Source organism: Orycteropus afer, unplaced genomic scaffold (genome assembly GCF_000298275.1).
Source record: "Orycteropus afer afer isolate SDZICR_OR568_19922 unplaced genomic scaffold, OryAfe1.0 scaffold00383, whole genome shotgun sequence".
In the NCBI taxonomy this organism is placed as follows: domain Eukaryota; kingdom Metazoa; phylum Chordata; class Mammalia; order Tubulidentata; family Orycteropodidae; genus Orycteropus; species Orycteropus afer.
The window spans coordinates 90,510-111,794 of NW_006921970.1; the positions used below are offsets into that span (position 1 = coordinate 90,510).

General features: G+C 38.5%; 1 protein-coding gene across 1 annotated transcript in view; it reads left to right on the forward strand.

Moving 5' to 3' along the window:
* The window catches only part of ZNF654 (zinc finger protein 654), a 143,111-nt gene that overhangs the window by 48,595 nt on the left and 73,231 nt on the right, over positions 1-21,285 (forward strand). Inside the window, exon 2 of the mRNA XM_007953273.2 lies at positions 3,546-3,627. The gene's annotated coding sequence lies outside the window, so the exon portion shown is untranslated. The remainder of the gene's footprint in view (positions 1-3,545; positions 3,628-21,285) is intronic.

Here is a 21,285-nt window from a genome sequence, read left to right on the forward strand (position 1 = left end):
TCTAGGTTTCACATTTAAGTCTTGATCCATCTGGAGTTTGTTTTTGTGTGTGGTGTGAGGTACAGATCTTGTTTCATTTTTCTGCAAATGGATCTCCGGTTTTGCCAGCACCATTTATTAAACAAACATTCTCTTCCCCATTTAATGCATTTGTCTCATGCACTTCTTTTAATTGTCTTCAGTTTCAACTTGAACTTGCATATGAGCAGTTGATGGTCTGTTCCACAGTTACCTCCTGGCCTTGTTTTGGCTGAAGATACTAAGCTTCTCTCTATCGCTTCTTGCCACAGATGTAATCAGTCTGATTCCTGTGTACTCTGTCTGGCAAAGACCACGTGTATAGCCACCATTTGTATTGTTGACAAAAGGTATTTGCAATGAATAAGTCATTGGTCGTGCAAAATTCTATAATGTGATCTGCAGCATCAATTCTATCACAAGGCCATATTTCCCAACTACTGGTGATTCTTCTTTGTTTCCAACTTTTGTATTCCAGTGACCACTGATAATTGACACATCTTGATTGCATTTTTGATCAATTTCAGACTGTAGAAGTGGGTAGAATCTTCAAATTCCTTCTCTTTGGCTTTGGTGGTTGGTGTGTAAATTTGAATAATAGTATTACTCACTGGTCTTCCTTGTAGGTGTATGGATACTATCTTATCACTGACAGCATTGTACTTCAGGATAGATCTTGATATGTTCTTTGTAATGATGAATGCCATGTCATTCTTCTCCAGTTTGTCATTCTGGCATAATAGATCGTATGATCATCTGATTCGGAATGGTTAAAACCCGTCCATTTCAGCTCACTAATGCCCAGAATATTGATCTTTATGCATTACATTTCATTTTTGACAACTTTCTATTTTCTGAGATTCATACTTCATATATTCCATGTTCCAATTTTTAATGGATGCTTGCAGCTGTTTCTTCTCTTCTTGAGACGTGCCACGTCAGCAAATGGGGGGGTCCCAAAAGCTTGATTCTCTCCACATCTTTAAGGTTAGCTCTACTCTGAGGAGGCAGCTCTCCTCCAGTCGTATTTTGAGTGCCTTCCAACCTGAGGGGCTCATCTTCCGGCACTGTACTGCAGTGTTTCAGGGCTATTCATAAAGCTTTCCAGTATATAGCAGACAGAGATTCACTGCTATTCGTAACGTTTTCACTGGCCAGTCTTTGAGAAGTGGATGACCTCTTCCTTCTTTGGAGTCTGTCTCAGTCTGGAAGCTCTGTTGAAACCAGTCCACCATGGGTACCCTACTGGCATTTGAAACACTGGTGGCATAGCCTCCAGCCTCAAGCAACACTCATAACATATAACACTCAAGCAACTGACAGTACCACAAACTGACAGACAAGTTTGTCTCTCTTAGCTGTGCCAAACTGCTCTGCTCATTTCCTGGTCTTTCCTGCTCTGTTCAGTTACCTGGCCTGCCCCCTGGGAGCAAACACCCACCTTCTGCTGCTCCCAGGCTGGCTTACCACGGCCTGCCTCCCTGCACACAAACACCCATCTTCGCTGCTCCTGGGCTGGCTTACTGCAACTTGCCTTCTCACACACAGACACCCACCTTCTGCTTCTGGGGCTGGCTTACCATGGCCTGCCTCCACGCACACAAATACCCAACTTCCGCTGCCCCTGGAGCTGGCTTACTGTAGCCTGCCTCCACACACACAAACCACCCGCCTTTCGCTGCTCCTGGCGCAGGCTTACCACGGCCTGCCTTCATATACTGCGTAGCCCCTGGTAACTGTTAATAAACTTTGGTCTTCATTCATTTTCCTATCCTAGCTGTAAGGGGATCGTACAGTATTTCCCCTTTTGTATCTGACTCAGCATGTTGTTTTTAATTTTCATCCTGTTTGTAGCATATATCACAGGCTCATTTCTCTTTATGCTGTGTAATACTAATATTCTATAGTATAGATATACCATACTTTGCTCATTCATTCATCTGTTGACACTTGGATTGTTTCCACCTTTTGGCTATTGTGAATAATGCTGAAATGAGCGCTGGTGTATATGTAGAAGCTTTTTAATTAAGGAAATCAGCAAAGATTCCTTTTCAGATTATTACTTTGCTTATTTATTTATTTGTTTGTTTGTTTGTTTATTTATTTTTATTACTTTGCTTTGGTTCTGTTTTATACCCTATTTTAAATAGTTGCGTTTGTAAAATATCAGTTTAAGGGGTATGCTTACTGTGTAACATGTAGGTCTTTAATAGATCATTTTTTTAGAACTTTATTCTTACAGTTTATACTTTTAAAATTTTGAGTCTTTATTAGTGATTTATTTTGACAAAAGGCAAAAACTATCCTAGCTAATTATCTGCTAGATAAAATTTAAGATATTGAGGGAAGATTTATTTGTGTAATTTCACATGACTGTTAAATGATTTTAAATAATTTTCCATGTTCATGATTATAAGAAAAAAATAAATGAGCCCTTTGATTTATAATGGGTACATAGGCTAGCTTTACCTAAAAACCATTGCCATCAGGCCAGTTCTGACTCACAGTGACCCTGTAGGACAGAGTAGAGCTACCTCGTAGGGTTTCCAAGGCTGTAAACCGTTAAGGAAGCACAGTGCCTCATCTTTCTCCCACACAGCAGCTGGTGGGTTTGAATCTACTGACCTTTTGGTTTGCAGCCAAATGCTTTAACCAACGGACCATATTATTATGTGGAACTGAGACTTTTTAAGGCACATAAAGTACTTAATAACAAAACTTTCCAAATAATTTATTTGAAAATGAAGAAACACACAGTTTGGGCATTGCTCTTTTGAGGGGGATAATGAAGGTAAGGCTGGAGATTAAGGACTCATGTGCCATTAATATAGTTGGTATATACGTGTATACTGAGGGTTTTGTGGTGGTTCTCCATCTTACATTTTTCTGTCAATTTTATCCTGGGAAGAAATTAGAAATTTTCTGTCTTATACATCCTGGGAAGGAATTAGATTTTAGATCATCATTGTACTGAGGTGAAGCTAGGAGCCCTGGTTGCACAGTGGTTAAGTGCTTGGCTGCTAACCAAAAGGTCCACAGTTTGAATCTACCAGCGGCTCTGCCCAAAGAAAGATGTGGTAGTCTGCTTCTATGAATATTACAACTTTGGGAATCCTAAATCCTACTGTGGGATCTATAAGTTGGAATTGGCTCAATGGCAGTGCATTTAGAGTCAAGCTGGACTCTATGCCCATTAGAGATCATCCTTGCCATATATAGCCAATATTTTGCTACCTTTATACCACTAAATTTTATTACATTGTGTACATTACAAGGCTTGAGTAGTGTCACAGTTTTTTCATTCTGTAGTTCTGAAACTTAAGTGGTTTCAGTAAAATTTTAATAAAAGTATTAGAAAAATACAAAGAAATACATCTAACATTTTCTGGATGAATCCTAAATGATTAATACAGTGTTTCAAAAGCCAAATATTTCTATTAATTTGTGTGGGTATATCTCTTGGGAATCTTTAGAGGGGCAAAAGCTTAAAAGAGCAATGAAAGTTATCATTCACTTATTTTTTCCAGGAGTTTCTTTGAGTTGCTGCTTTTCTTTGGAAGAGATGAGTTTTATGAAGAGCCCTTAAAGGATATTCTTGGATCATTCCAGGTAAAACAGTTTACTTCTTCACATTTTGTCCACATTTAAAACAAGCCTTTATTCTCCTCCTAAAAATAGTATATTGGTTATTTGTAGCTCATGTTTTTGTGATTGCTGAAGTGCAGTGATTAGGTGGAAATAATTTTCAGTTGTATTTCTAAGCAATTCATAACCTTGATTCCAAATCCACATTTACTAGACTAAACTGTGCAGATGCCACCCTTATAAATTCCTAAGTATATCTAGGGTAAATACTCACTTTTTATTTCCAAGGCTTTGGTTTCAAAGCCTCTTGTGCATCTCAGCCCCAGTATGAAATGATTCTTTTTGCCTACATCAGTAGCAGGATGTCTATCCCCTGCTACATTTTCCTTTGGCTAGACTCTTAGTTTCTCTTTTCACAGTAACCTTTCCAAACTAGGAGGATGAAGATTTTTGTTGTACCTGGTATATGACAAAATAGACTAAATCCAGAAGGGAATGACAAAAGATCCAAAATCTCTCCTATAGATGCAAGAACATTTGATCTTTTTACCATTTACATGAGAGCTGCACCTAGTACTATGGCTGACTAATGCATCCTTAGCATTCATTATCTAATCAGCATTTCTTTTCCTATGGAATGCAATAAAGGATGAAATATTTTGAGCTCCCTCTAAAGGTACAGTGTTCAGACAACATATTATACATTTATTCCTATGGCTTTAAAAGAAAGGCTTATGGCCAACCAAGAGCATTACTGACCACTGATCAGAGTAACAGCAAAGTCATGCAGTGCTTTCTCTTAATCAGAAATTTTATTTCATATTTATTGAAAAAGAGCTTTTGAGTTAAAAGATTTTTATAATATATCATACCAGTACATACATTTAAAAAAAAGAAAAATTGTAAGTAAAATTAATTGGCTAAGGTATATCTAAAACTTCACATTCAAAATCTGACCTCTGGATTGCTTTCCTACTCAATCATTGATGCCCATGTTTTTCTACAGTGTTCTGTCATCAGTGCCATAAGAAATGTTAATGATGTAGCATTCCTTAAAAGAAATCACAAAAGAACCAAAAGCTGGCTTTACAGTTATGCTGACCTGGGCAACTTTTGACTCCTGATTCCCAAAGGCTAAAAAAGTGCTCTCTACTGGTGTCTCTTGAGTCTTCTTTTGAACCACTAATACACCTTTTTGCTAATTTTCATGCTGTCCATTTGATGACCATACATGCATAATGGCAAAATTATGTCATGACAACATGAATTCTAAGGTGGCATCAAATACCAGATATATTCTTCATAGGGGCAAAAATATGGGGGAAAAATGCATCTTAGAATTAGTAGAATTCACTACATTATATTGAACATTCCACTTTATCCATGTGTACATTCGAGAGGTGAAAATACCTTTTCTCATGGAGCTTACGCTTTGAGTTTTCTTACGTATTTAAAACTTAATTTTTCATTCCATTTCCTCTTTGATGCTTGTGTTTTTAGCAATCCATTCTGAGCTTAGAAAATATTTATTGAGTACCTACTATATGCTAAGCACTAAGCTCTCAAAAACAGTATTAAAAATAGGAAGTTTTTTTATTGTGAAGCTTCTATTCAAGTGTAGGAATAGAAAAACAGTAAACCAAAACTATGGTGGTGCAGTGGTTAAAGCATTCAGCGCTAACCAAAAAAGTCAGCGGTTTGAACCCACCACCTGTTCTACAGGAGAAAGATGTGGCATTCTGCTTCCATAAAGATTTAATAGCCTTGGAAACCCTATGAGGCAGTTCTTCTGTGTCCTATAGCATTGCTATGAGTTGGAATTGACTTGATGGCAGTGGGTTTGATATATTAGAGTATATTAGAAAGCAGCAAATGCTAGGAGGAAACATAAAGCAGTGAAGAGGGATACAGAGTGCTGGCATAGTGAAAATTTCAACTTAAATGGAGTGGTCAAGGAATGCATCACAGAAATGTCAGTTGAGCAGTGATAGCGGGGACCGCTGAAGTGTTTGGAATAGATGAGAGATAGTATTTTACTTCTGTTTTCAGATGTATAAAAACGTAACATTCATGAAGGGTATAAACATTCAAGGATACATTTAGTATTCTTTACTCTTTTTCTTTTGAGCAAAGTTCCTGTAGTTACCAAAATAATCAGTTCTGTAAGGGAAAGTTCATGGTTTAGTACCCTTTTCTGTCTTCTGCTCCGTCTTCTGAATATATATAATCCTAGTTGCATCCTAACCACTATTTTATTTTTTAAAAAAATTCCTCTGCTGCCATTTCTGTCATTTTATTGCTATGGTTTCTTCTTCCTCTAAAATTTCTTGTTCCTCTAACTCATACTTCTTAGGTGAAATTTTACCTTTTGCTCTTGTTTTATTTTTACCTGGAGAATCCTCCTCTATTTTCTGAAGTGAGCCACTATAGTTTGTGCTTCCCAGCCTGTATTATTAGGAGCCCAGGAAAGGCCAGGTCCATCATGTACACCTCCTTTGCATTTGCTGAGCTTTTGAGTTCTTCATGCTTTTCAATAACTTTTGATAATCCAATGACAATTACATTATTACCTTTCGAAATATTTTAGAATGTGTTGATATATTTTTCTAGTCGTGCGAGCTTTATTTCCTCATGTGGTTCATTTCTATCAATCCTTGACACAGGTTTATACCAGTTTAAGATGGTGCTATTTCTCTTCTGCAACAAATAGGGCAAACACAGTGCTGTTCATACTTTAATGGATATAAAGATTTAAAAAAAAAAAAAAAAACCGGATTATAATTAAGTAGCTCTGAGGTAGGGTCTGGGAGTCTGATTTTCTTGTAGCTCCCATGTAATGCTAAAATGCCAAAGGTATTGGTCCCTGGACCACGCTTTGAGCAGCAAGTGACTAACATTCCCTTTGTCGAGTATAAGTTAACTTCCTTTTATTTTTTTTTCCCATTTTCTAACTGCGAGTAACTCTGCTCTACCACTCATTAGTTGTCATTTTGGTCAAGTTACATGTATTCTCTGTCATTCTGTTCACTTGTAAAATGGGGATAATAATTATACCTGCTACAAGATTGTTGTAAGGACTGAATCATTATAGCACTTGGCACCAGTCTTGGCAAAGTAATCATCCAGTATATGTCACTGTTCATAAGATTGGCAGTATAGTCTGTCTTTTGAAATGTTTGGCCTCTGAAGTCAGACTGCCTGAGTTTCTGCTTTTTTTCCCCCTGTAATACCAAAACACAGACCTTTAGCTTATTCCATTCTTCCATGAACTTCTGATCTCTACAATATGAGCTGTTCAGAGAGAATTTTTTATGTCTTACCCACTGATAATTTTTCCTCTGCCGTATTTCAAGAGGAATCTTCATTTTTAGCATGAGATGTTCCCTCTGCTGGCTTCTGAATCTTAGCACTTGACTTGATAATAATTCTTTACCTCAGCTCAAGAAGATGACACATTTTGTATATGATGCACTTGGCCCCCATTATTATTTTTAACCTGTTAATTGGTGAACTTTGCCACAGCTTGTGGTTGAATTCATACACTGAGTCCCTAAAGCCTATTTATTAGTTTAATTAAATCTTCTAGATTCTAGGTAAAATGACAAAAAGCATATAAAATGAAGGAAAAATTAATTATGAATGCTAGACTCTAAGAAGTCCTTAAATTATGAGCGCTAGATGCTAATAGTCCTTATTCTAAATGCTCAGGGATGAAAGCAGGTTGAAGGATGGGGCAAACAATACTTGTTTGATTGAATGTGGTGAAATAGAGAAGTGAGAGAGAGAGGGAACCCTTCCAGTACTATCCAATAATAATTCCCTTCCTCTACCCTGACAGTTTGTCACAAGTGCTGTAGGAAATAGCACATGGTGGGTGATCAATCTCATTCTTGTTAGTGTTTCTCAAAAGTATACCAGGTGCTCAGCAGAGCCCACTGAATAAAGATTCTGATGTGACTATTACACCCACATTAAAAATGGGAGCATTACGCAAACTAAATGTAGCCCGCTTCTATATTCAGAAGGAAGAAAGTCTTAAGAGAGACATAGTTTGTCTCCCAGTGCACCTTTCTCCTTACTCTTTCACAGACTGTTATTCCAACAAATTAAACTATGTTGTTATCGTTGTTATTTGTTTAGTTAGTTTAAAGTGAGGAAGGATTTGGGTATTATGCAAAATTAACAAAAAGCAAGTTGCAGTCAAGGCATATCTTGTTACTGTTTTCAATTTTGAGAATTAAGAAAAGTTCCTACAAATGCATGACCCACATAAGAACAAACAGGATTTGCACAAAACAAAAAATAATATCAGGCTGGCAACAGACTTCTCCTCAGTGGCAAATGCCAGAATAATTAAACAGTGTCCATGGCTAAGACATTTGACTGCTAACCAGAAGGCTGGTGGTTCAAACCCATTGGCCACTCCTTGGAAGATTGGGCAACATACTTCTGTAGAGATACCCCCTCGGAAACCCAAGGAAGGGTTGCTGTGAGTCAGAATCGACTAGACAGAAGTGAGTTTTTTGAGTTTATGGAGTTTTCAAGGGGGAAAAAAAAGTTATTATTTCATGATACAGCAGCAAAGATCTTCTGGTTCATTTGTGAGGGCAAAAGAAATGAATAGTCCAAATAATTGAAAGCTAACTGACTACATTTCTCTTATGAGGAAAATAAATAGTTAAAGAAGTATCCCAGCTGTTTAGAAATGATCAAAACAAATAAATTTAAGAATAAGGTTGTCACAAAATAAAAATAAATAGGACTGAGCTGAGGAACTAAGTAAAATTATTAAACAGTATGATTATTATGAAAGCTGTTAATTATAAACAATTCTGAAAAAAGAAAATGCATTTATAAAGCACATAAACACAGTAATATGGAATTTTTAAAAAAATCTCAGTTTATAGTATTGATTGGATAAAGGCAAATAACATCGGCAAGGAGATGATCTAAGATGGTGACTTCGTTACACATACCATGCCATCTCCCTACAGCAAAAAAAATAAGAAAACAAGTGAAACAGATGGCAATCTGGGAACCCAGAACAGCAAAATGAAAGGATGAAGGATTAGATCTAACACCAAAGGGAAGAAGAAATTGAATAAGAACAGTGAATGAGGAGACATAAAGACTGTAGGAACCCTGCTTGCCAGGTCGGCATAACATAGCCATATTGAGACAAAGTGAGCAGCATTCTCTGGTGAGGAGTACAAGAGGGCAACTTCACAGAATTCACCAATAGGAGTCAGAGATAGTATGTAGACAAACCCAGAGTGAAGCAAGGTGAGGAGAGTACAGGAAGGAAGACAAGAACTTTAGGAATGTAGGCGACCATAAAGTAGGGAGGGAGCTAGAAAATAGGGAAAGAGCTACTTACTAATAATGGTCCCTGATCATTTGGGCAGGTAGCACTAGCAGAGTGGACAATCATTAGAGTGGTAGCTAGAGATCCCCCTACCTGTCTGGACTATGAAATGTTCTTCCCCTTGCATTTGGTCTGAGCCTGGTCGTGATCAGTATCTGCTCTCTGTGGGAAATGCATTGGCACACATGCCAGAGAATAGGGGAACACACTCACTCTTCCCTCCTCCCCAAACCTCCTAGTGACCAGTGATGGCCTCCCAACCCAATGATTTTTGGTGCATACTTCTATACCTATGGACCAGAGACTCATGCCTCCTTTGCTCATTCCCAATCTACCCTGTCTGCCCAGTGATCTGAAGCACATGCTCCTGTGCTCCTCAGATCTGTAACTGGAGGCTTGTGCCCGCTATACCCATCCCTGCACTGCCTGTCCACCAGGTGATCTGTGGTGTGTGTGTCCAGCACTGTCAGATCTCAGACTGCCAGCTTGTGCCTCCTTGCCCATCCCAGTACTACCCTTTCCACTTCAGGACCCACATGTGTATTCTGGCACCGTTGGACCTGTGACTGGAGGGCTTCTGCCTTCTATGCCCACCTCTGAGCTATACTGCCAACCTGCTGATTACTGTGTTCACTCCCACTGCCAAACCAGTGACCAGATGTGTGAGACTCCCCCTTCTTGGCTCCCACAGCTCTGCCCGCCTGGGGACTGGTGGTGCAAGTTCATGTGCCCCCACCTGGTGACTGTAGATCTGTGCACCCTGGTCCTGACCACCCAGCAGCCAGGGATATGCACATACAGCATCCAACCCAGCTACTGGTGCAAACGCTCCCTGGACCCAGGCCCTGGTACCTAGCCAGACACACACTCACCTCATTCGCAATGCCGGTCACATCCGGACAGGTGCCATTTGTAATTCTACAAAATCATGAGCAGAAAATCCTAGTGCCCTTATCAAACATCCACCCAACTGCAGTGTCACATATCCCACACACAGTTCTGGCAAGCTGTCTTCACTCAGACTAAAACTCCTTGATACCTGACCACCTACTAAGATGCCAGTTCATGCATGCCTAGCAAGCCTACCCCATCCATTTGGGTAACACTTTCTCACAGCAGATATGGAGATCTGCTGCCCTAACCTCTAGAGAATGCACTAATTGCTAGCATCAACCAGAAGGACCTTATTGTCCCACAGGAACGGTGGAGAGACCCTAAATACCCAACACTCATCACCCATATCAGAGAAAGAACAGTCTCTGCCACGTCCACTCAGTCTGGTAAAGGAAGACTTATGAGCATAACCACAAGGGGCTCACATGTGAGGGACACACCATCTCACTAGTGAGAGGAAATCACTCCCAGCCAACAGAAACCAACATAGTCCCACATAGACCAGAACCACCAAAGAACAACAGTTAAAATAATAGAAAGAAAGACTTTCTAAAGAGAAAGAGAAGAAACAAAGCTTTGGAGACATCAGAACAAATTTGAAAATTCAATACAAAACAAATATAGCATACAATCAGTAAAGCATTATATAAATAAATTTATTAACACATTAATGCCTTGGAAACTAAAAAGAAAAAAAGCTAAACTGAATACTGATGAGTTGATTTTGACTCAAAGTGACCCTATAGGACAGAGTAGAACTGTCCCATAGCATTTCCATGGCTGTAAATCTTTATGGAAGCAGACTGCCTCATCTTTCTTCCACAGAGCAGCTGGTGGTTTCGAACCACTAATTTTTTTATTAGCAGCCAAATGCCTTATCTACTGCAACACCAAAGCTCCTTGTCTTGGAGACAGCAGTTGATAAATCATATGAAGAAATAAGATGGCTCAAACATGTGATCAAAATAAAATGGCACAAAGCCATCCTGAGAAAGAAATGGTAATAGCACCACCTGATAAGGAATTCGAAGTCTTATATATGGGATCCTCAAAGAGATCAAGGGAAACACAGATAAAACCCTATAAAATTTGAAGAAAACAATATATAAACAAAATGCAAAAATTACAGTTACTATAATAATTATAAGCCATTCAGAAAACAACTAGAAATCCAGAAGAATAACAATAAAATCTAAAAACTGAATATCTTAATAGAAGTACATAGAAGTAGAATTGAAGTGCAGTGGATGAAGAATTAGAAAAATAGTGGACAAATCCCTTGATACTAATTTGTTTGATGAACAATCAGAAAAAGGAAGAGAAAAACATAAGCCCAAGAGTTACGTAGGACACGATCAAGAGGAATAATTTAGGCATAATAGGAACTCCAGATGACAAGGAGGGAAAAGCAGAATGTTTTGAATATCTGTTCACAGAAAACTTATCATCCAAGAAGCTCAGTGAACTCCAAAGAGGAGAGAACCTAAAAAAAAAAGAAAATCACCGGGACATATCATAAAGATAATCAAACTTTAAAAAACTAAGGGCTTGTCAAAAAAACAAAATAACAAAGGGGCATCAGTAAGATTAAGAACGTATTTCTTGGCAGAACGCATACAGGCAAGATAGCAATAGGAAGACATATATAAAAATCTGAAAGAAAAGACTTGCCACCCAAGAACCATATATGCAGCAAAAGTGCCTTTCAGATACCATGGTACAACTAGGACATTCCCTGAAAAACAAAAATTAAGGGAATTTGTAAAAAACAGATCAGACAAAGTATCAATGGCATCAAACAATGTGAGATTAAGATACATGACAGCATCACCTAGATACCAACCCAGATAAAGAATTCACAAAAACCTTCCAAACTTAAAACAGGGATCAGAGATGTCAGCCTATAAATTACAACAAGTTGAAACCAAAAAGGAGGAACAGATGTTGTAGTTATAGGACTTCCGTATGGAGAGGAAGTCAGAGTGCTACCAAGATACAACAGACTTTCAAACTTAGAAAGATGAATATATACTTCAGGGGAACCACAAAGAAAATTAATAAATCTACTCACGCAAATAAAGGAGAAAATTCAAAAGACTCGAGAAACACAAAATTAACAGTGACAAAGGATACAGAAAGAAAATCCATAAACAGAAAGAACTCTGCTAAGAAAATTAAGCAAAGCAGAGAAACAATTAACACCACAAAAAAAAGCATAATGAAATGACAGCAGTAAATGCATACGTGTTGATTATCACACTGAATGTAAATGGTTTAAATGCACCAATCAAGAGACAATGGCAAGAGACACATCTTACACAAAGACATAAAAAGGTAAAAAAATCAAGGGATGGAAAAAATACATCTATATCAAGCAAAAAGTAACCAATAGAGAGCAAGAGTGGCAATAATAATCTCCAATAAAATACACTTTAAGTTAAAATCTGGTATAAGAGGCAAAGAAGAGTATTCTATAATGAATGAAAGGCTCAGTTTAACAAGAGGACATAATCATAATAAATATTTATACACTCTGTAACAGAGCTCCATAATACATAACACAAACTGCCAGAACTGCAAAGAAATAGACAGTTCTGCATTAATAGGCGATTTAATATACCATTATCAATGATGGACACAACAGCTAGAAAGAAACTTAACAAAAGTACAGAAGATCTACATAACACAGTCAACCAACTGAGCCTCACAGACATATATGAAACACACCACTCAACAGCAGCACAGCTCACATTCTTCTCCAATGCACATGGATCATTCTCCAGAAAAGATTGTATTTTAGGGCACAGAGCAAGCCTCAATAAATTCAAAAACATCAAAATAATACAAAGCATCTTCTCTGAACATAACACTATAAATCTGGAAATCAGTAACAAAGAACAAGGAAATAAATATGTGGAAACTGAACAACACCTTAGTTAAAAACTATCAGGTAGATAGGTGAAATGAAAAATTAATTTTAAAAATTCTTAGAATCAATTGAGAATGAAGATGCAGCATACCAAAACCTTTGAGAAACAGCAAAAGCAGTGCTCAGAGGAGAATTTATTGCAGTAAAGGCACACATCAAAGAAGAAGAAAATGGACAAAAAGATTCAGGAATTCCAGTAAGATAGTGGAATAGGCATACAAGCTACACAGACCCTCTTCAACAAAGAAAAGAGAAACCAGTTGACAGATACAGAAGATAATCCTGGAGCCCTGAGCTCTAAAAGGAAGTACACAGAAGTAGATTAGGCACCAACTAGTAGAAGAACCTAAATGAAAACAGCACGGAGATGGACAGAGCTGCGGACTGTCAGATACTCCAATGGCACCAACAGCCTGAATGTTTCCAAGTGGTGTTGGGACCTGAGAATGACCGAAGATCATCCCTGGTCACTAGAGGCTGCAGGGACAACTGTGCTGGGAGACGATGACTAGGAAGGGAAACAGCAAAGAGGAAGACAGCCTGAGCTGTGGACTTTCGGCTCTCCAGAGGGCGCAACCATTTGATTGTTTACAAGTGGCAGCCATTTTGGATATTTAAAATGACTGCAGGTGCAGCCATAATGAATGTTTATAAGCAGTAGCCATTTTGGATATTTAAAGTGACTGAGGGTGCAGCCGTTTTGAATGTTTGCAAGAGGTAGCCATCTTGGATATTTAAACTGATAGCATTCTCATTCGGATTCCAGGGACCTAAGAATAGGCTTTGCTTCCAAGGATGGCAGGGACATAGAGGAGGCTGACAATGGGAAAGGAGATAGGTAGTGAGTGTGTAAATGTTGCCAGCTAGTGAATATAAGAGCACAGTACCCTGCTTACTTAGATAACATATAAAGAAAACAAAAATCTTGGGCAAATCACTCCAACATACTATCACCGTTACATATAAACACAAAAACGTCACAATGTCTCAGAGACTACAGAGCAGTATAGTCCAAACAAAGAAGCAAAGTAAAGCAGGAGAAACAGGGACCAGGATACAGAACCAAAACACATCTCTGAGGAAGAAGCATTGGAACTCCGTGATAAGGAATTCAAAATAATTATTTTTAGGTACCTTCAATGGATTAGGTTGAGGGAACTCTGGTGGCATAGTGCCTAAGGCATTTGACTTCTAACCAGAAAGCTGGCAGTTCAAACCCACCAGCTGCTCCGGGAAGGAAGTTGGGCAATTTACTTCCAATAGTGATACCACTTGGGAAAACCAAAGAGAGGTAACTATGAATTGGATCCGACTCAACAGCAGTGTCTTTAGTTTGCATTTGGTTAATAGATTGAGAGACAGATCAATGAAAATAGTGACAGAATTGAGGAAAACACAGAAACCCTAGAACAATGTCAAAAGACAATACAGGAATAAAATGACAAAATAAATGAAAAATTAGAAATGATACAAAATCTATAGATAGAAATCCAGAAGATTAATACTACATTTTCAGAAATACACATTGAACAGACAACGAAGTAGAATTGAATCAATGGAAGACAGAATTAGTGAGGTTGAAGACAAATACTTCAATACTTCTTTGGAAAGGGGTCAGTCAGAAAAAAGATCAAAACAAAATGAAGAAAGCCTAAGATTCATTTGGGATACCATCAAAAGGAATAACCTGTGTAATCAGAATTCCAGAACCAGAATAGACAAATAAAGCCACAGAGAAAAATTGTCCAAGATTTGTTGGAAGAGAACTTCCCTGGTATGATGAAAGATGAAAATATAACCATTCAAGAAGTCCAGCAAACCTCAAACGGAATAGACCCCAAAAGAAAATTACTAGGACATATCATCATGAAACACACCAAAACCAAAGACAAAGAAGGAATCCTGAAAGCAGCATGGGAAAAACAAAAAGTTACCTACAAGGGGCAACCAATGACTAAGCTCGGATTTCTCAGCAGAAACCATGTAGGCAAGAAGACAATGGGATATAAAAACTGAGAAAAAAATTTCTAATCAAGAATTATATACCCAGCAAAATTGTCCCTCAAATATGGTAGTGAAGTTAGGAGATTTCTAGATAAACAGAAATTAAGGGAATTTGTTAAAACCAGACCAGCCTTTCAAGAGATTCTAAAGGGAGTCTTTTGGACAGAGAACCAATGACAGCAAACAACAACTGACCATTAATACATGATGACATAACCTAGAAACCAACGCAGCTATGGAAGTATCCAAAGTAAATAAGCCTACAAGGTTGTAAACAGGGAACCCAGAGACATCAGCTGGCAAATGAGGACAATTACAAACAAAAAAGAGGGGGGAAATTATGTGGTTAATGAACTTGTAAATGATGAGGAACTCAAGAGAGTTGCAAGATGGAATGGACAGTTCTAAACTTGGGAAGAAATTTATAAATCACAGGGTGACCTCAAAGAAAAATGGTAACCCTTCACATCAAAATAAAAAAGGGGACAAGCACAGATATTTAGCAAATACTGAAACAATAGCAATGAAGGAAGTAATAACGTCATTCATAAACAAAATGAGCTCAGCACAGAAAATTATATGGAACAACGAAATCAGCAACACCACAAAAAGCACATAACAAAATGACAGCAACATATTCATACTTGTTGTAATTACACTGAATGTCAATGGATTAAATGCACCACTCAAGAGACAAAGAGTTTCAGACTGGATAAGAAAACATAACCCATCAATATGCTGTCTCCAAGAGGCTAATACCAGTGTATCTGCAATACTGCATTATCATTAACACCAAACACATAAACAGATACAGATAAACACATAAACATCTGAGAAAATCAGATGGGGGTCAGTGAACAGGATTATACTCTAGACCAAGGATAGATTCATCTGAGGCTAATCTTGCAGATACCAGTGATGAAAATACCCACAATCCTTACAAATAACACAGAAGACAGACACTGTGGGAGAGAGATCCAGCAGATCTACTGACTCAGGACCATAGTATTGAGGGACACCAGACTCAATTGGCACAACAAAATAACACAAAAATCTTGTTCCACAACCTACAGTGATGAGGTAGTGACTGGGGTCTTAAAAGCTTTCAAGTGGCCATCCATCTAAGATGCAGCTAATGGTCTCCTATCATTGGAAGGGAAGAGGAGTGCAAAAAGCCAAGGGCATTTGGAAGCAATCAGCCCTAGGACATGATGGACCACGAGAGCAGAAAAACTAGATGGTGCCCGGCTACCCATGCCAGCCACTCGGGAAAGGATCAAAGCTGGAGATCCTGGATAGAGTAGGAGGTAATATGTGGAACAAAATCCCAAAACACAATAATGACTAGAATTACTGGTCAGATGGAGTCTGGTGGGACCCCCAATACTGTGGCCCTGGGATCGCTTCGGGCCTGAAACAAAACTGACTCTCAGGGGCTGGCTCTCAACCCATTAGTAAATAAGACGTACATGCAGACTACTCAACCTAGGATGACACATCCACATACTCTGTGGAGATGCATCCCTTGGAGCAATTGATCACGGGGCACGAGAGGGGCAACGTTCACATGCAGGAAATGCGGGACACACAGTAGTGTGTGACTGTGAGGGACATGAGGGGGTGTTACTGGGCAGCGAGGGGAAGAGAGTGGCTTAGGATTGGGGATGGTAACTGGGGAGTGAAACCAAAAGTACATGAAATATTAAATGTAAAACAAACTCTACTCTGTAAATTTGCACCTAAAACACAATAATAATAGTATGTCTACAAGAGACACACTTTAGAGACAAAGACAAAATACACTAAAAGTTAAAGGTTGGAAAAAGATATATTAAGCAAATGGCAACCATAGAAGAGTAGGAGTGGCAATATTAATTTCTAATAAAATTGACTTTAAGAGAAAAACTACCAAATAGACAAGGAAGGACATTATATAATGATTAAAGGATCAATTGAACAAGAGGCCATAACAATAATAAATACCTGTGCACCCAGTGAAAGAGCCCCAGAATACATAAATTAGACTCTAACAGAACTGAAAAAACAAAAGGATGACTCCACAGTCATAGTAGGAGACTTTAATACACCACTTTCAGTCACAGATAGAACTGAAAAGAAACTCAACAAAGACACAGTAGAATTAAAGAATACAATCCACCATCTTGACCTTACAGACATCTACAGAGCACTTCACTCAACAGCAGTGCAATATACATTCTTTTCTATTGCACATGGGACGTTCTTCAGGATAGACCATATGTTAGGTGTCTACAGTTTTCGTCATTATTCTTTGCTCTGGACGAGGAGAGAACTATTGTTGCATCTAGACAGCTGCTTGCAAGCTTTTAAGATCCCAGTCGCTGCTCTCCAAAGTAGGATGTGAAACAATGTTTTTGTGTAGTATGTTATGCCAATTGAGCTTGATGTCCCCTGCGACCACGTTTCCAAGCCCACAGGTCCAGCTGCTCACTCCTTCTGGGTAGCTGGCTATGGCCAAGAAGTGACTACAACCTTGTCCCTTGTCAGGTCTACTATATACCTGGGAATTCTTACAGAACATACAAATATACTTGTAAAACATTGTCTGCTATCCCTTTACATGGTCATGGGCACACTCCCTATCATTGTTTGCCATCACTGACAACACAGTACTGAACGTGCAAAAGGTTTCATCTTTGTTGTCTGTACCTCCCACGCACCTCTCTCTGTCTTCCTCTTCCTGAGTACCACAGTGTTGATCACTTACATTTGGTATATTGCCCTTCCCTTCACCCAAATCAATACCTGTCTCTCCCTATCTGGCAGTGTCCCTTCCCTTTCCATTTATAAATGGAAAGAAAATTTCCTTCCATTTATAAACCTTTCTTGACTTTTTACAGTAACGAACTAATGTAATATTTGTCCTTCTGTGATTGACTTATTTCACTCAGCATAATATCCTCTAAGTTCATTCACGTTATGCAGTGTTGTGCAGATTCTGTGTTACTCTTTAGGGTTTCATGGTATTCCATTGTGTATGTGTACGATAGTATGATTATCCATTCTGTTGATAGGCACCTAGGCTGTTTCCATCTTTTGGCTATTGTAAATAGTGATGCAGTGAACATGGTGTGCATATATCTGTTCTTGTCCTGGCTCTCACTTCTTTAGGATATATATCTAGTAATGGAGTTGCTGGGTCAAATGGCATTTCTACTTCGAACTTTTTAAGGAATCGCCATACTGCTTCCTATAGTGGTTATATCATTTGGCAGTCCCACCAGCAGTGGATGAGAGCTCCATTCTCTCCACATCCTCACCAGCACTCATTATTTTCTGTCTTGTTGAACTTTGCTACTAGTGCTGAGGCAAGATGGTATCTCATTGTTGTTTTGATTTACATCTCTCTGATGGCTAATGATCGTGAACATTCCTTCATGTATTTGTTGGCTGCCTGAATACCCTCTTTGGTGAAGTGTCTATTCATGTCTTCTGCCCATTATTTAATCAAATTATTTCAGATTGGTATCCCTTATAATTATGTTTTTAAGCATTGTAGGGTCAGTTTCAAACTTATAGTTAACACTGAGTATAACAGAATGAAACATTACCTGGTCCTGCACCTTGCACATAATTGTTGGTATGTCAGAACCCATTGTTGTACCACTGTGTCCATCCATCTCATTGAGGATCTTTCTCATTTTCGCTGACCCTGTCCTTTGCTAAGCATGCTATATTCTTCTCCAGAGACTGGTACATGCTCAACATGACCAACATGTTGAGAGATGATGTCTAGCCATTCTCACTTCTAAGGAGCATTCCAGCTCTACTTCCTCCAGACAGATTTGTTTCTCTAGTAGTCAATGATATATTCAGTATTCTTTGCCAGAACCACCAATGAAATGCATCAATTCTTCTGTGATTTTCCTTATTCATTGTCAAGCTGTCAGTGCATATGAGGCTATTGAAAATAACATAGCCTTGGTCAGGCACACCTTCCTCTTCAAAGTGACATCTTTGCCTTAAACACTTTAAAGAGGTCTTTTGCAGCAGATTTGCCCAGTACAATATGTGATCTGATTCTTGACTGCTGCTTCCATGGGCATTGATTGTAGATCCAAGTAAAATGAAATCCTTGACACCTTTAATATTTTCTTCATTTATTGTGATGTTGCTTATTGGTCCATTTGTGAGTGTTTTTGTTTTCTTTTTGTTGTGATGTAATCAATACTGAAGGCTGTAGTCTTTGATCTTCATCAGGAAGTGCTTCAAGTTTTCTTCCCTTTAAGCAAGAAAGTTTTGTCATCTGTGTATCTCAGGTCATTAATGAGTCTTCCTTCAATCCTGATGCCACATTCTTCGTCTTAGAGCCCACCCTCTTGGACTGTTTGCTCAGCATACAGATTGAATAAGTATGGTGAAAGTATACAACAACACTTTATCCTTTGTATCCCCTTGCTTTGTTTGAATGACTGCCTCTGGGTCTATATGCAGGTTTCTCACGAGCACAGTCAAATGCCTTTTCTTAGTCAATAAAACATAGGTCAGCATCTTTTTGGTATTCTTTGCTTGTAGCCAAGATCTATTTGACATGAGCAATGATATCACTCATTCCACACACTCCTCTGAATCCAGCTTGAATTTCTGGCAGTTCCCTGTCAATATGTACTGCAACAATCACTTTTAAATTATCTTCAGTGAAAATTAAGTTGCATGTAATAGTAATGATATTGTTCAGTAATTTTCTGTTCTGTTGAATCACCTTTCTTTGTAATGGGCAGAAATAGAATCTCCTCTATTTGGTTGGCAAGGTAGCTGTCTTCCAGATTTCATGGCATAAATTAGTACTTCTAGAACATATTCATTTGTTGAAACATCTAAATGGATATTATGTTTATTCCTGGAGGCTTGTTTTAGACCTAAAAATTCTCAACAAAATTCTAGACAACAGAATTCAACAGGGTATTAAAAAATACATATATGTGTGTGTGTGTGTATAATATCATTATCAAGTGAGATTCATACCAGAGATGCAACATGGTTCAACATAAGGAAATCAATCAACATGATTTACCACATAAATAAAACAAAGGAAAAGAATCCAGGTCATTGAACCCTAGGTCAAAATGGTTCAGTTATGGCTAGTAGAAGCAAGGGCAGTGTATACATTGCATAGCTACTAAATCTCTTGTGTGTTGGATTTTGAACCAAGTAGGTAATAGGCAATGGTGCCGCACTCAGAGAGTTGAGTGAGACACATTCAGAGTGGAACATTATCATGTGTTTCATATCTATGAAATAATCACATTGATCATGTCCGTTGACACAGAAAAATCATTTGATAAAAACCCAACACTCTTTCCTGATAAAATCTCAGCAAACTAGGAATAGAAGTGACATTCCTCAACATAAGAGTGTATATGAAAAAGCAATAGCAAAGATTATTCTTAATGGACAGAAATTGAGAGCATTCACCTGCAGAACAGGAATGAGACTAGGATGCCTTTTATTACCACTATTATTCAATATTGTATTAGAACTCATAGCTAAAGCAGTAAGGCAAAAAAGGAAAATACACATTATCCAAATTGACAGGAAGAAGTACAACTATCCTTATTTACAGATGACATCATCCTATACATAGAAAATCTCAGAAATTTCATAAGAAAATGACTGGAACCTAATAGAAGATTCAGCAAAGTGGCAAGGTAAAAAAATCACACAAAAAATCAGTTAGGTTCTTTCACACTAACAAGGAGGACTAAGAAAAAAAATCAAGAAATCAATATCATTTACAATTGCTCACTCAAAGGATAAAATACCTAGAAATATACCTAATCAGGGCCATGAAGGACTTATATAAGAAAAAGCGTAAGAGTTCCGGTAAGATGGCGGACTAGGCAGAAAAACTGCACAGACCCTCTTCAACAAAGAAAAGGGAAACCAATTAACACAGACACAGAAGATAATCCTGGACCACTGAACCTTGAAGGGAAGCATATAGAAGTGGACGAAACCCCAACTAGCAGAAGAATTTGCATGAAAATACCAAAAAAGGAGACAGATGGAGCTGCGGTCTGGCAGCGATCCTGACGGCACGGCACAGACAACTTTGAGAATGCCAAGTGGCGGAATTAACCTAAAAATCAGCCATGCTAGCCAGGGACTGCATGGGAGGACTGCTCTGGTGGCTGGGGAATAAATAGAGGTGAAGAGAAATGTGGGCTGAGCTGCAGACTTTGGCCAGTCTAGATGGCGCTGCCATTTTGAATGTTCACAAGTGGCTTGACCATTTTGGATATTGAAAGACAGCGCTCTTGGAGATTCCAGGGGCTTAAGAACAGGTTCTGCTTGCCAGCAACCCCAAGGACACCCCTGCAAGACTGAAAAGGTGCGAAATTCCTCTTGTTACTCTTATAACCCACACCCGCTTGGTGAATGGAGGTACATCCATCCCCACTCCCACCTACCTTCTGGGGCCACAGGAACTCCATCACAGTCTGTGTGCTCA